At 40.9% G+C, this 16634-nt stretch overlaps 1 long non-coding RNA gene across 1 annotated transcript; it reads right to left on the minus strand.

The window, feature by feature from the left end:
* Nucleotides 1-1385: 1385 nt before the first annotated feature.
* LOC142138660 (uncharacterized) lies at nucleotides 1386-7323 on the minus strand. Its single transcript, XR_012688081.1, has 2 exons — nucleotides 5398-7323; nucleotides 1386-4683 (listed from the first exon to the last, which is right to left on the minus strand). It is a non-coding gene; the product is annotated as an uncharacterized LOC142138660 (long non-coding RNA).
* Between the last annotated feature and the right edge of the window lie 9311 nt (nucleotides 7324-16634).

Here is a 16634-nt window from a genome sequence, read left to right on the forward strand (position 1 = left end):
AGTTTGGTGACAAACGATGCCTTTTCCAGCATGATAAGGCAAAATTGATAACTAAGTGGCTCGGGGATCAAAATATTGAAATTTTGGGTCCATGGCCAGGAAACTCTCCAGACCTTAATCCCATTGAGAACTTGTGGTCAATCTTAAAGAGGCAGGTGGACAAACAAAAACCCAAAAATTCTAACAAACTCCAAGCATTGATTAGGCAAGAATGGGAGGTCATCAGTCAGTATGTAACCCAGAATGTGATTGACAGCATACCAGTGAAATTGCAGAGTTCTTCATAAATGTTAGTCAACACTGTAAATATTGATGCTTTGCATAAATGCCCAATGGACCTCATCTCCCATTGCGGTGGGCACTCCCTTGACCTTGTCTTCTCCCGCTACTGCTCCATCTCTAGTTTCTCCAATGTAGCCTTCCCACTCTCTGACCACAACCTCCTTTCCTTCAGCCTCACCTTACCACATGCCCTCCCCCTGCACCCAAATCCACATGTACACAATGAAACCTAAGTACTCTTAACCCTATCCACTTCTCATTTTCACTAAAGCAACTATTTTCTCCAATGACTGCATTGTCCTGTCCTAAGAAGGATGCCTTTTTCTAGAACAAAAAAACACTCACTTCAGCCCTTGACAATGTAGCTCAGGCTACTACATATAGTCTCCGATGATCCAAACAGCCCAGCTATCTGCAAAAGTGCTCCCACACTGCAGAGCACTGGAGGAAATCTCGTTCCTATCCCAAATTCCACCACTATAAATTCATCCTTTTGGCTTACAGCACTGCCCTTTCAATTGCAATCAAACATTCTTCAAATCTCTAATATCCACACAGTCTCTTAACCCACGTCGCCTCTTTGCCACCTTCAACTCACTTATCTGCCCACCTGCACCTTCTCCCACTTCCTCCCTCACAGCCCATGATTTTGCCACCTATTTCAGGCGAAATCAACAGCATTCGATGAGATATTTCCTCATGCCAAATTCCACTCACTCCACCCACTCTACTCACCTTTACCTACATTCCCCAATCCACCGTTAATTCATTCTCTCCGGTAACTGAAGGCGAATTCTCTGCACTCCTTACCTTACAAACTGTCCCCTCGAACCTATACCAAATTCTACTTCTACTTCTCAACTTCTCTGCTCCCTTTTCTCCACTGCATGCCCACCCCTAGCTCACCTCTTCAACTTGTCTCTCTCCACTGGCACATTTCCATCCTCCTTTAAACATGCGCTCATCTCACAAATTCTAAAGAAACCATCTCTCGATCCAGCATTTCTCTCTGTTAAATCTAAAATTCTGACCCAAGTCAGCCTGTGGTGTCAAGTATATCTGGAAGCGCTTCAATCAGCTGGAGAGAATTGACACAGACCAAGTTCTGTATACAAGGAATATTCTCTAGTTTATTGATACAAAGATACAGGTTTTTATAGGCTACTGAATAAATGAATCCTACGTCATATGCATACAATAGTTTATACCACTAGTTTATGAGAAGCGCTACTGATTAACTTTCTCACGTATTCTTGAGGTGTTTACTTTTCTCCCCCTTCTTAGGACAGATGAGCCTATTATTTCTTATCTCAAGGGGAGTTGGAGATATGCTATGTGTAACACCATGGATACAGCTCCCATACTACCAGCTGGATATGAAGCTCATTATTGTTTTCATAACTGGTTACATTCTTCAGGTGTTCTCTATTAGTTCAACTTCAAGGCCATAGGCTCACATATTGCAAAACTGCAAGTTAACAGAAAAATGAATAATCTCTTCTAGCAAATAATATTTCTATACAAGTTACAATAAAATGGCTGAACAAAGGCCTTATGAGGCCTTAACAAAAAATCATATTTAACATTTCCCATCTTTTATTCAATTTTCGACCCTTTCTCCTCCTACCTACCTAATCCTATCTATAGAACCACATTCTTAATAAGCAGGTACTTATACACATGTAGGAGGCCACATGCATAGAGTTGGTCCCCTTAGGAATCTGTCAACTCATCCCCCACTAATAAGCCTGTGATCCTCCCTGTCCTAACTTGATTTATGAGGAGATGCATTTTGGCAAATGTCCATGTCTAGAAAAGATGGTTTCTTAGAAGATGGTTTCTTAAAAGATGGTTTCTTAAAAGATAGTTAATGAGTCTATAGTAGTTCTGCAGGCCTTGCATGTCCTTTGTTCAATCTTTAGTAGTTTCTTGTTGCAAACTCTGCAGTTCTTTGGCTTTGCTAGTCCAAATAATTCATGACACTCATAGTCTGGTCAGGTTTCAGAAGTAATTTCTGTGATCATCAGAGGTTCGGGATTTTCAGTGGTTCCCTTTTTGGAGAGACAACAATCAAGTGTCAGTAACTTCTTAATCAGCCATATATTTAGTTTCATTATCACCTATACGATCAACAGGATTGCTAAACCATTTGCTACTAATGCCAATATTTCCAATATCCAACATGAATCATTACTGACAACTTTACCAATGAGGTTATGCATCTGCACAAAGACATTTTCAGAGTTTACTCTACTATGAGTGCAAATTGTTGAGCACTCCTTCCCATATGTTTCTCACAGTGGCATAGGCAATATGTCACTTAACTGTCTGTTTCATACTGGGTTAGGGAGGCCTTAATCCCTACTTCAGTCACAATTATTCTGGCATGACATATCAATACAATGAGACAGTCATTTCTATTTATCAGAACAAGACTCCCCTGATTTGAAGACTTTGCAGTGTTATGCGTGAATCCAGGTGTCTCTTTCCTGTACTTTCACTGCCATGGGAGTCGTCAACAGGACTTGATAAGGACCCTTGTATCTGGGTTCAAGACTTCTCCTGATGTGCTTTCTCACGACCACCCAGCCCCCCAGGGTGCAGTTTATGGGTACCTGTATCAAAATTAGGGTTTGCAATGGAGGAGAATATTTGACCATGTATTTCAGTTAGTTGTTTCTATAATAAGGCAACATAATTCAACAAATCACTATATACATGGTGTAGTTGCTATGGAAAATAACAGCCTGTTCTGTTTGCTGTGCCAAACAATATCTCATATGGTGTTAAACCTGTGTCTTTCCTAGCAGTATTTTTTACTGAGTGCAGGTAAACATGAGATCCATGGCAGACCTGTTTCAGCCATTATTTTCTGCATTTTCAATTTCAGTGTACCATTAAGGCGCTCCATACATCCTGAACTTTGGGATCTGTAGGGGATGTGATAGTTTCTGGAATCCTTGCCCCGTAAAGTGTATACCTCTGTCACTTACAATGACCTCTGGTACACCATATCATCAGATTACCTCATTCGCAATTTTCTTGGCTAATGCTTTAGCATTTGCTTTTCTATACAGCCATGTCTCCAGCCAGTGACTAAAGAAGTTGACACAGACAAGCACATTCTCAAAGCCCGAGCATTTGGGAAGTTATAAAGTCTATCTGTATCCTCTTATAGGGATATTATGTCTGGGGTGTGCTTTTCCATAGGACAGACTTACTCGGGTTACTTTGTGCACAGACTAGGCATTCTGCCACTAACGACTGTGCTGCTTGGGCGAACCCTGGTACTATCCATAAGCTGCTAGTGAGTACAACCATAGCATCTTTTCCCAGATGCACTTTCTCGTGTGCTATATTGGCCATAATGGGATAAACTACTTTTGGCAGACACAAACGCTGACCTTTACACCACTCCTTGCACTTCTAGTGCTCCATGTATTGCCCAAGTCTTTTTCTTATTTTCTGTTGCTTGTCTTTCCATAAGTTGGAGTGTGCTCTGGTCAAACAGGGGTCAGGGGGTCACCATGTAAATAGACTCCCCTTGGGGTACTGGGGCTATGGCGGCTTCTCGTGCGGCCTGGTCTATTTCACTTAGCTTCGGGGGTAGTATCTCTGTGTGTGTCTTCATCTTCATCACTGTTTGGAGGACAGCTGGAATGCAGTGAACAATGCCCTGGTATGTTCATCATATTGACTGGTTTGCTTGCTGAACCCATAAGGTCCCTACTTTTCCATACAGGGCCATAATCATGCGCAATTATAAATGCATAACTTGAATCAGTGTAAATATTTACTCTTTGTCCTTTTGCATATATGCATGCAAGTGTCAGGGCCTTTAGTTCAGCTTCTTGTGCTGACATGTGACTCGGTAGAGTCTGTTGTATCACTATTTCTGTGTGTGTGGTTACAGCACACCCTGTATACGGGACAGGATCTATGTGATAGTGTGAACCATCTACAAAAAGAGTGATGTCTGCATCTGGTAATGGTTTATCTTTAATGTGAGATAAAACCAGAGATTCTTGTTTCATTAGTTCTATGCAATCATGTTCAGAAAAATTTTGTTTGCATTTTTTTTTTTTCCTTTCTTTCTGTTCAAGCTGGAATGGAATTCCCCCAAATCCCTAGGGTAACCCCAATATATACAGGTACTTCTCCCATCTTTTGAAACTTGCTGCAATAAGGCAGCAGGATTCAACATTGTGCACTGCTTAAGTGTAACGTTACTGGGAGTAAGCAGTGCTACTTCATTAGGATAGGCTTCAGTAAGGAGCATGTGGAATCCAAGGACAAGGTTCTTGGTTTCTGAGTTCCACAAAGTTTACACTCATTAGATGGAGTGTACAGTACAACGGTTAAGACAGATGTGGTAACTTTAATTCTTCTGGAAGAGAAACACTTAGCTTAAATAACCTGTTAATAAGCCACATCATCAGTTCTATTAGTGTATATAATAATGTGTTGGGCCACAATACTCACAAACACATTCCTGCATTGGGTGTAAACCCCTGTAGTCATGGGTTGCTCTTTTCTTTATTTGGTTGGGTTAAACTTTCATATTAGAATTTTCTAATTATGTATAATGATCTATACATTACTATGGGCCTGAGTCTGGTTCTTCCAAACTTGGCTTTCCTTTCTAGTCTAGTACACATCTACAGCGCACAGCAAAGGAAAATAACGTGCAATCTATATTCCTCCTGCTAATATCAATGAACTCCCCTCTCTGGTCTCCCTTGGACCTTTAAAAAACTTAAAATACAGTTTACTCAGATTCCCCTTGTCTGAAGGTCTTAACATATATCTGTGAACATGAGAGGCTCTGGGGCCTCTTGTGCTTCCTTTTTTTTTTTTTTTGTCTTCTAATAAAAAAGGAAAGGGAGGAAGAAAATACACAGTGCGCTCGGCAAGTGTTATATGTCACTCATTTCACAATAGGAGGGAATGTCCTTTGTGCTGTATATCTTCATACTTAGTAAATCTGGCCGGTAACAAATGTTTTGCTTGTGCTTGGTTTCTGTCACAACGTACGATACCGTTAAGGTAACTGGGTGTCCTAGCACAATATCTATACTCTTTTCAAGCACTAAAGCAGAGTAGTATGCAAGTGACCTTAGCTTGCGACCATGTATTTGTGTCAGTACTCCTTGTACATGTGCACTGACTTCATAACAAAATAATGTGAAAGGCTTGTCATAATCTGGCAAAGCCAGTGCTGGCGCTGAAGTTATTTCAGCTTAAAATTGGTTAAACATTTGGTTCTGCTCAGAGGAGAGTATAAATGGCTTGCTATGATCCAGAAGTGCTAATGCAGGAGCACATACAATTGCTCTTAAAGTCTTAAATCTTTTTCATTTCTGTAAAAATATAGAATTCCCATCAATGCATTACCATACCCACAATAAAAAGAATTATTTACAGTATATGACAATTATAGCACAGTAAATAAGGGCAGTAAATGTCTTTACAAACACTGATTTACTCAAAACTGTAATGAGGATACAAATAAAAACCTTTTGCTTTCTGCACATACAGAAAAACCACCTAGTTCATGCATTTGCTATGCGAATAGCACATAAACTCTAATATCTCTTTCCAAAACAAGGTAATCATTACTCTGAAGAGTTTACGTTATTTAAATCCTTCATTAGTTTATACTTATGTTTGTTGTGGTGCAAAGATGGTGCATTGGAAGTTAAATCAATGCAATCTGGATTGCCTAATGGGTCTTTGCAGCTGGAGACCTGTGAATAAAAAAAACTTTTGCATAGAGATTAACATTTATTTACTAGGAATTACTGTAACTGTAACATGCGTGTATACTGTTATCAGGTAACCAGTGAACAGCTGCTAAAAGCTTAACTGTGACGCTATGCGTTCCATGCCTTGATTTCCTCAAAGGGGCAGTCCCTAATTTCACAAATAGAGAATGTCAAAGTGACGAGACCTGGGCGAGTGTTCAAAGCCACTCCTTTCTTATCATCTCTTAGTACAGCCCTTTTAAATGACACTAATTAAATTTCCGGGTTTAGAAACATTCAATCTGGAATCTTGGTTCCAAGTATTCAACCATTTTAAAAGCAGCACTGTCTCATAAATCAGAGTACTCTCGTTAGACACAATACATTGTGTCTGTAAATCATTCAACATTTTCTCAACAAAATCTCTCTCCCGTGACCAAATATTCACACATATTTCTAGATTCTGTGATTTTCGTGTTCAAAGTAAAAATATATTCACTTAAGTCTCGCTCACAGACGACATTTTATCTCGTAACATTTCTTTGAAGGCATAACAAACCCTCCTGATTTCTGAGAACATTCATCAGCGCCATTTTAACACAGATAAAAACAGCATGTAAGCTCACTCCCACAATTCTCAACTTCATTAAAGAGAAAGCTATATTTCTGAACTTCAGAAACAAAATTATTTTGTTCAAATACAGAAACGGCTTGTTGGATCCCAGCCAGCTTTGTTCTGACACTAGTACTTATAGTGATAATGTACATTATTTACAATCTTGTCCGTGCAATCGGACCAAACATTTTAAAACTTCTTTTGTATCTTTTTAAAAGCTTATCATTAAGCAATGAATGTACAACTTTTTCAACCTTGAAACATGTCTCTTGTAAAAAAACGGACAAGACAGACAAACATTGTGATTTAAAGTAAATCAAACATCTCCCTTATAGAGCACTAAGACAGAGAACAAACAATGTGAATTATCACGGATCTCTCTCACACGCAGTAAGACGGAGACAAAACTCACATACAGAGAAAGAAAACTTAACTGACATCTTCCAGCCTACTGCTGTGGAACTACAAGTCCCAGCATTACACTAAATATAAGTTAGCTTCAACATGTTATCATCAATCAGCACTCCGGACACATTTTTTTTTAATTTTACATACATTGTCAAAAAACAAAAAACAGTGTGCTTCTTATCTCAACACACTGAAATCATTTACACAGAATAAGGGAGGGGCACATTTCACTTATTCAGCTGCACAGGATCAAACATACATTTATAATATACAACCTACTTGATTCATTATTCAGCTTCCGATGCATTTAGCATATCCACATATATTTCGACTTTTCAGATCTCTTAACTTTCCTGTGCCACCTCAAACAATCTCTTGGGGTTTGATCTCAATACCCCTTTGTTCTTGTCACATTACCACTTGCAACACCTTTGTTTCTCCATCCACACATATCTTTGGCTATCCCCGCTTTCTTGAAAAATTCCCTGCAGACCTTCTACTCCCCCATTTCCTTTAGTCTTTGTGCATCATATCTATGAGGGAGCTGCTGTCATTTGTTTACTATCTATATTACTCGTATTGACAGTATTCTGTTGAGTCCAAATCGGGACTCTTATCTAGTTTCTGTGGGTTGTCCTTGCACTGGACGTCCCGTTCTGTGGACTCCTTGTACTGGATGTCCGTGCTAAATAGCTTCTTTGACAGTATCTGGGACGAAGGTCTTTTGGAAATCTCTCTTACACAATTTGGGCAGATTACAGAATCTCCCTTCTTTGATATACCTCTGGGGATGGTGTCTAAAATGTTCACTCAATGTTCAAAACAATAACTCTCTAAATCCCTCTATTCCATTACATGCTTCTTTGATCAATGTCTTATGTGACTTTTATGCTTTATACATCATACATAGGTACAAACACATGCACTCAAAATTCAATCATCTTTCAAAAATCTAATCAACAATACAATTACAGTAAACAAATTGGGTTAATACTGTATTATATTAATCAGATGATACTTGAGACTCACAAATTCGCGTGTCAGGTGCCTCAGACAGACATGAGGTGACCCAGACTAGGAAGACCAACGAGTAGAAATCTACTGACCGCGGATGTTGGGGTTCAATGTGCTGGGAAACCTCCGTTGTCTGTCTTGTAGCCTGCTGGACAGCGAATCTCTGTGGCGACCTCCAAGTTGTTAAATCTAAAATTCTGACCCAAGTCAGCCTGTGGTGTCAAGTATATCTGGAAGCGCTTCAATCAGCTGGAGAGAATTGACACAGACCAAGTTCTGTATGCAAGGAATATTCTCTAGTTTATTGATACAAAGATACAGGTTTTTATAGGCTACTGAATAAATGAATCCTACGTCATATGCATACAATAGTTTATACCACTAGTTTATGAGAAGCGCTACTGATTAACTTTCTCACGTATTCTTGAGGTGTTTACTTTTCTCCCCCTTCTAAGGACAGATGAGCCTATTATTTCTTATCTCAAGGGGAGTTGGAGATATGCTATGTGCAACACCATGGATACGGCTCCCATACTACCAGCTGGATATGAAGCTCATTATTGTTTTCATAACTGTTTACATTCTTCAGGTGTTCTCTATTAGTTCAACTTCAAGGCCATAGGCTCACATATTGCAAAACTGCAAGTTAACAGAAAAATGAATAATCTCTTCTAGCAAATAATATTTCTATACAAGTTACAATAAAATGGCTGAACAAAGGCCTTATGAGGCCTTAACAAAAAATCATATTTAACATCTCCAACTACCACCATTTTTCACTTCTCCCATTTGCCTCCAAACTGCTTAAGCGATTAGTGTACAAATGCCTGTCTCACTTTCTCTCCTCTAATTACATTTTCAACTCTCTGCAGTCAGGTTTCTGACCCCAACATTTCACTGAAACTGCTCTCACAAAAGTAATCAGTGATCTACTTACTGCAAAGACTAAGGGTCCATTCTCATTCACCTGTACCTCTCTGCTGCTTTTGACACTGTTGATCACCCTTTCCTACCTTTTCAACTGATCCTTTAGTGTTTCTACCTCTGGCTCATGCTCCCCTCCATTCCCATTATGTTTTGGGGTCCCACAAGGCTTTGTTCTTGGGCCTTTACTTTTTTCATTATATACTTCTTCTCTTGGGGCAGTAATACGCTCTTTCGGCTTCCATTATCACCACTACTCTGATGACACCTAAATATATATCTCTTTCCCTGACCTCTTTCCTTCTGTCTTATCTTGTGTTACCAACTGTCTTTCTGCTATCTCCACATGTATTTCCCAATGCTACCTAAAGCTCACATGTCCAAAACAGAGCTTATTATCTAACCTTCTACCAGAGTCACCACCTGCCCTCAAATCTTCCTCACTGTCAATAACACTACAATTTCTTCAGCCTCCCAAGCCTGCTGCCTTGGTGTCACACTTGACTCCACCCTCTACTTTATTCCTCAAATCCAGACTCTCTCCAAGTCCTGTCGACTCCACCTTAAAAACATAATGCGCTCTTTTCTTATTCAACATGCTACCAAAACTCTTATCCATTCTCTCATCATCTCCTGTCTTGACTATTGAAACCTCCTGCTATCTGGCATTCCTGACACCCATATATCCACACTTCAATGCACCACTTTGCAAATCCCTGTACTGGCTCCCTGTGTCCTCTAGAATCAAATTCAAATTACCCATCCCTACCTAAAAAGCACTTGACAACACTAGTCCTGCATACATCTCAAATCTCATATCAAAATATACTCCCTCCCATCCTATTAGATCTAACTCTGACCTTCACCTTGTCTCTTCTCTTGTAAACTCCTCTCACTCCTGCCTACAAGACTTCTCCCATGCTGCTCCCCTATTATGGAATTCCCTACCATGCTCAATCAGAGTTTCCCACAGCGTTCAAATCTTTAGACGCTCTTTGAAATCCCACCTCTTTTTTAGAGGTGACCTTATCCCCGATAACACAATTCACACTAATGCACCCTCACACCTATCCCAATCTCTACTCTGAGCAGCTCCTCTTGTTTCTGCTGTGCCCTCTTCCACTTAGAATGTTAACTATAATGAGCAAGGTCCTTCATACCCTTTGTTTTCATGTCTGCATTTTTTTTTGTCTAACTTGCATTTCACTGTACGGTGCTGCTGAGTACTGTGACACCTTAAAAATCTACGATAATAATAATAATAAATATTATTGTTTTTTTGAGGTAAAAAGCTTCCCTAAGAGTGTGTTCGGCTACAGGAAAAGCCAGTATAAGGGTCCCTGAGGTACTAATGGAGACAGACGGGTGGACTCCATTCATAAGATCCTTTCAGGATCTTCCAACTTACCAGAGTATGTTGTAGTTCACTCAGCTAGTAATGAGGAGATGCACCTGTGTGGGGCTGCTGAAAGGCTGCAAGGCAGCTCAATCAGTCTACCAGACCTGGGGAGGAATTTGGATTCCTCCTGAGAGACACTGCAAATGATGATCAGTAAGTTCTGTATTTTGTATGTGTGTGGGACACAAGGTCTATCATATGTGAGAGGGTGTTCCTGTGTGTTAAGTTAGAAGCCAAACAGGGTAGGACTTTTATTTATGTTTATTTAATTTTATTTCTGGAGAATAAATCTAGCTGAGACTAGTTGTACCAAGACACTGGACTATTGTGATTTATCAGGCTAACTGTGTAATGTGCAGCCATCTAACCCCAGGAAACAGTACCCCTAACGCAATGTTATGACAAAACACATATGTTAGATTATATAGGATCACATTTGTCACAGTTCAACAAATAAACAGATAAAGAAGAATCACCCAGCTAGGATGAAAATATTAGTTTAATATTGAATTTTATATTTTTCTTTATTTTGCACTATAGGTCAAGGGCCTAATTCATTAAGGCACCTAAAACAACGCACATTGCTTTTAAAAAAAATTAAAAAATGCACGTAATTCAGGTTTATGCATGTCCATATTCAACTAAAAGCGGATCTGAAGATACATCTCTTGTGAAATACTGGTTTAGGTGCATTCTGCCCAAGGTCTAGGTGCGTTCTGCTTTGGCAGACACAATACACTGCAGGATACTTCCATTCATATGTGTACTATAAAGTCCCAAAATAACACAGAGTAAAAAAGTATTCAATTATTGTCACCTGCTACTAATATAGTCATTTGGTTGGGTACATCAAAGAGACTCTGAAAAACCCTTCAGCACATACCCCAACATGATGACACCGATGGTGTCATCCCTGACACACTCCTCGGACCGACTGCTTGAAAACCAGATGTGATGGAATTGCAGGGGTGGCTGCTAGCCGGTATTAGTACCACTGAACAGGGAGGCGCGGAGTCTAACGTAACCCCGGTATTCACCAGGGACCCCCGCAAGGGAGTTTGGGCTTAGCTGCTGAGGATACGCAGGTCACGGTTCTCCAAGACAGTCACCGTTGTAGCTACAGTAGTAGACAGGCGTAGTCAGACAGTCCAGGTCAAAGCCAAACAAGCAGAGCGATACACAGGGAGGATCCAGAGAGTATCTAGGTTAAGCCAAATAATCAAACCAGCCGAGCAACAAGGTACCAAATCATAACACAGGAGATTAGTAGGGAGCAAGCCGAGTTAGAACCGAAGAATACTTTAACAGAAGTAACAGGAGATGCTGGAGTAGTTAGTGAACCAATACTCTGGCACCCTAATGGTGCTAGAGACTGCTATGTAAACAGTAAGGTGCACCCTGATTGGGTGAAGGAGATTCAGCGGTCAGACACGCTGACTGCCGACAGGTGAATGGGAGAGTGTTCCGTTGCCTAGCAACGGGATGCGAGTCAGCTGGGCATGCGCATGCAGAGCGTGTAAGAAAACAAGGGGGCATCTCTTTGCTAGACAACGGGACACAGCTGTCGAAGGAGCACAGGTGCCCGTCTCCTGCACCTAGTGTCAGTGTGGAGATGGCGCCTGACAGTACTCCTCTCCTCTGAAGAAGAGGGGTTGGAAATCTGATTCTTTAAGTACTTCGATAGCAGGTGGGGAGCATGTAGGTCTTTTTCATCCACCCAGGAATTCTCTTCAGGACCATAACCCTTCCAGTGGACAAGAAACTGAGTCTTGCCGTGAATAGATAGTGACCTCAAGATGCGTTCAACCTCATAATTATCGCCAAGAGCCGTCTTGATAGGAGACGTAAGCTGATAATTGGTGAATTCATTAAAAACCAGAGGTTTTAGTAAGGAGATATGAAATTATATACGTGAAGTGAAGGAGGTAGATTTAGCTTATAGGTAACTACGTTAATGACATGGGAGATCTGGAAAGGACCAATGTATCGAGGAGCATATTTCATTGATGGAAGCTTCAGTCTGAAGTTGCGCGTGGATAGCCAGACCTTGTCCCCTATGTGAAAAACTGGAATCTTCCTACAATGACGATCAGCAAAGAGCTTATGCCATTCTGAGGATTGTAGGAGTTTAGACCGTACTTGAGTCCAAATTTTCGAAAAGTCATCATCATCAACATCAACATTTATTTATATAGCGGCAGCAGATTCCATAGCGCTTTATAATTTTGAACAAACAGTAATAAAACAATACTGGGTAATACATACATTCGTAGAGGTACCACATCTTGAGCTGCAGGTACCGATGCACTGTCAGCTTCCAAAAAGGTAGGAAGTACGGGGTGTCTGCCAAAGATGGTAAAGAAAGAGGTCACTCCGGAGGATTTATGTTGATGGATATTATGTGAAAACTCTGCCCAAGGTAGTTAATCACTGCAGGAGGATAGGTAATCGGAGCAGGTTCAACGGAGGAACGTCTCCAAATCCTGGTTGACCCGCTCAGTTTGATCTTTGGTCTGGGGATGGTATCCCGAGGAGAATATTAGCTTTATTCCTAGATTATTGCAAAAGGATCTCCAGAATCTTGAAATAAATTGTACACCCTTATCGGAGATGATCTCCTGGGGACAACCATGGATACGAAAAATGTTTTTAATGAAAAGAGTGTCTAGTTCAGCAGCAGATGGCAACTTCTTAAGAGGGACAAAGTTTGCCCATTTGGAGAAATGATCGACCACCACCCAAATAGTATTGAAGCCATGGATATTGGGGAGATCAGAAATAAAGTCCATGCTGATGCTTGCCCAAGGAGAGTCTGGAACAGGGAGCAGAAGAAGAAGCCAGCTGGGGGCCGCCCAGGTGTCATGTGAGGAGCACATTCTCCACAGGCTGCAACATGCTTGTGAACATCAGTACTTAAGAAGGCCACCAATAGCTGTGGGACAAAAGGGCAATGGTCATCTTAGCCTCAGAATGTCCAGAAAATCTGGAATAATGAGCCCAAGCTAACAGTCTGAGACGAAGATGGGTCTCCAGAAAAGATCGTCCAACAGGGGGTGTCTTAATTGAATTTTCAGTGGACTGACGATAGGTCTAACTGGCAGGAATCTGAAGGATCAAACGACCTGGACAGGGTATCAGCCCTGGAATTTTTAGACCCGGCACTATAAGTCAGAATCAACTGGAATCTAGAAAAACAAAGTGACAAGCGGGCCTTGTCTGGAACTGGTGAGGTTGTCTCAAGACAGGAGCTGTGGGAAAAGCTTCCTTTATAACTTTTGAAAGCCAGAAATGCCTCCTGAGGCCAGTTTTTGGCTAATCCACCTTTACAGGTAAGTGAAGTGATAGGCGCAATCAAGGAACGCTGTCATTTGCTGGGGGACATCCGGAGAGAACAGAGCAATTGGCATAAGAAATTCAGAATCTCTCAAATAGTAGGGAGTGAGGGTCCTAGGACGACCCCCCTAACATAGCCTAGGATGGGGCATTCCCCGGCCTCTTGGAACATGAGGAGAGAAGATTCCCCCATTCCCCACAATAAAGGCAAAGGCTGTTCTTGATGCGTCTGTCACTCTCCGCCTGGGAAAAGACGAGAGTGGACTATTTGCATGGGTTTCTCTGGAGGAATTGCTGAAGACTGAAACTGAGGGGCCAGACGAGGGAAGGAACGCCGGGTCCGTTCTCGTTCTTGAGTACGCTCCCTGTAACGGATGTCCACATTAACACAAAAAGAGATTAAATCGTCAAATCTAGACAGAAGCTCACGGGAGGCCACGTCGTCCATAATACGGTCGTTTAACCTCTGCCAAAAGGTGGGTATCAGGGCCTCGTTGTTCCACTCATTGTGGCCGGAGTATATTGTAATGGAATTGCAGAGATGGCCGCTAACCGGTATTAGCGCAACTGAACAGGGAGGCTCGAAGGCTAAGGTACCCCCGGTATTCACCAGGGAATTTGGGCTTATCTGCAGAGGGTATACAGGTTGTGGTTGTCCAAGACAGTCACCGGTATAGCGACAGTAGTAGACAGGCGTAGTTAGACAGTCCAGGTCAAAGCCAAACGAGCAGAGCGGTACACAGGGAGGATCCAAAGTTCGGTTAAGTCAAATAATCAAACCAGCGGAGCAGCAAGGTACCAAATGGTAACACAGTTTTTGTGTAAGCTCTTATTGCATGCATCAGAAACACTGGTTTTGGGCATGCGCAAAGCGAAATTATGCGAAATATGGCATATACCGGCAATTACGTTCCTTAATGAACTAGGCCCCAAATGTTTCACATTTTAATCTACCGTCCACAGTGATGACAAATGGGTTCATATCATCCTCTCTGGAACAAAATAAGGGTGTCCCCTCTCCCCTCTGATATTTGCACTGGGCATCGCACCCTTAGCAAGTAAAATGAGAAAAAAAATAAGATATAAGTCTGGACATAGAAAATAAAATAAAATAGCTTTATTAACCAATGACATCCTACTATTCCTCTTTTATCTCAATTTCAAGTTATTTAGGGAATGTGACATCTATGGTGCATTCTCAGGGTATATGTGTTGTTATTATTAGGTATTAATATCACTAGTAACTACAATAGCCTATATCAATCAAACTTTCCCACTCAACTTTTCCTGTCTTTCATAGATTTTATTAAGCTACCCAATCCAGACCCTCTCTTTGCCACACTAGGCATTCTCACACCTTTACATCTTAAATTTAAAATGTAAGACAGTTTTATATTCTAAATGAATAACCTCCCCCAATATTGCACCTGGTACCAAATCGTTTTTTCTGTTTCACTTTTCTTTCTAGTGCAGTATTTCTCCTAATGTAACGTTAAAGATAATGCCATAGTATGATTTTGTCACTTACTTTCAATGATGTAGTGAGGACTTCTGTATATTAAGACTATCCAAGAGATATACAGTATATATCACATACATTTGCAGAATTGGCATTCAGGCTGGGGCATGTAGGTGACAGGTGTAGGATGAATGATAATTAACATAGTCTTCTTTGATTAGAAGCTTATAACAGAATGTAAAGGTATCAATTAGCTAAATGGACTGTGATGTCATCATCATCATCATCATCATCATCATCATTGTGGGGAAACGAGGTATTAATATCCCCTCAACCTGTCTGCGCCTCGTTTCTCACAAACTGCGGACTATAAAAACATATAATTTTTCTAGCCCTCTGGTTCCCCATATTTGTCAGTCATATTTAAGCTTGTTTATATTCTATTTTAAAAGTAGTTAAAATGTCTGCCAGCATGTAATGTTTTCTTGCAGACTAGTCCATTGTCTCAGCTTAAGCAAAAGTATTATTGTCCACCTCTCCTGTATGATTGTACATCACACCAGGAGGTCTCATGTATTAAGATGGGTAAAAGGTCCACAGACCGAGCTCTATGTTTAATTACAGAGGACTGCATTGTGTATTTAAATGTAAATGTGTCTGGATTGGGATATCTCCTGTTTAAACAAACTCGGCTGTATAGCCACAGAACAATACCTGTCCCTAATTAAATCAGGATTGACTCATCTGCTATCCCTTTGTCTGTATGTTTGGGCTTAAAAGAGAGCTACAGAGGACAGCAAATTGGCATTCACTACCAAGTGATAGCTGAAGTCAGGCTGGCATTGAGATATAGATCTCTGCCCCTGACAGGAACAGGACAATCGGTGCTGTTGCCCTGATCTAATTCTCCAGGTCTTGGGGAGCTGTGTGGGTGCTGCAGAAGATTACGTTAAACCCGGTACCTCACAATCATCATCATCATCAACATTTATATATATTGTGACAGCAAATTCCATAGCGATTTACAATTGGGGGCAAACACAGTAATAAACAATACTGGGTAAAACAGAGAAAGAGGTAAGAGGGCCCTGCTCACAAGCTTACAATCAATGTGTCAATGGGAGTAGGATACATAAGGTTAAATCTACATATTGCATATAGGTCAAGCCAGACTGCAAAGGTAAAAAGTGATTCATATGTAATGTGATTCAGTCACACAGCAATGTTGGTCAAGGATTTAGAGGATTGTTGCTTGTGTGAATTGTGTAAAGGGTGGTAATAGCTATTGAGGTTGAGGGTGGTTGAGGAATAGTATAAGCTTACCTGAAGAGGTGGATTTTCCCGCCTGGTCTTTCTGCAGAATTCCATGGCTGCCACTACCACCTCTATGACAATCCGCGTCTCCACTCCACTATCTCTGCTACTTTCTCTATGTTACATATTCCTCTTCCTGAG

Source organism: Mixophyes fleayi, chromosome 2 (assembly GCF_038048845.1).
Source record: "Mixophyes fleayi isolate aMixFle1 chromosome 2, aMixFle1.hap1, whole genome shotgun sequence".
Classification (NCBI taxonomy): domain Eukaryota; kingdom Metazoa; phylum Chordata; class Amphibia; order Anura; family Limnodynastidae; genus Mixophyes; species Mixophyes fleayi.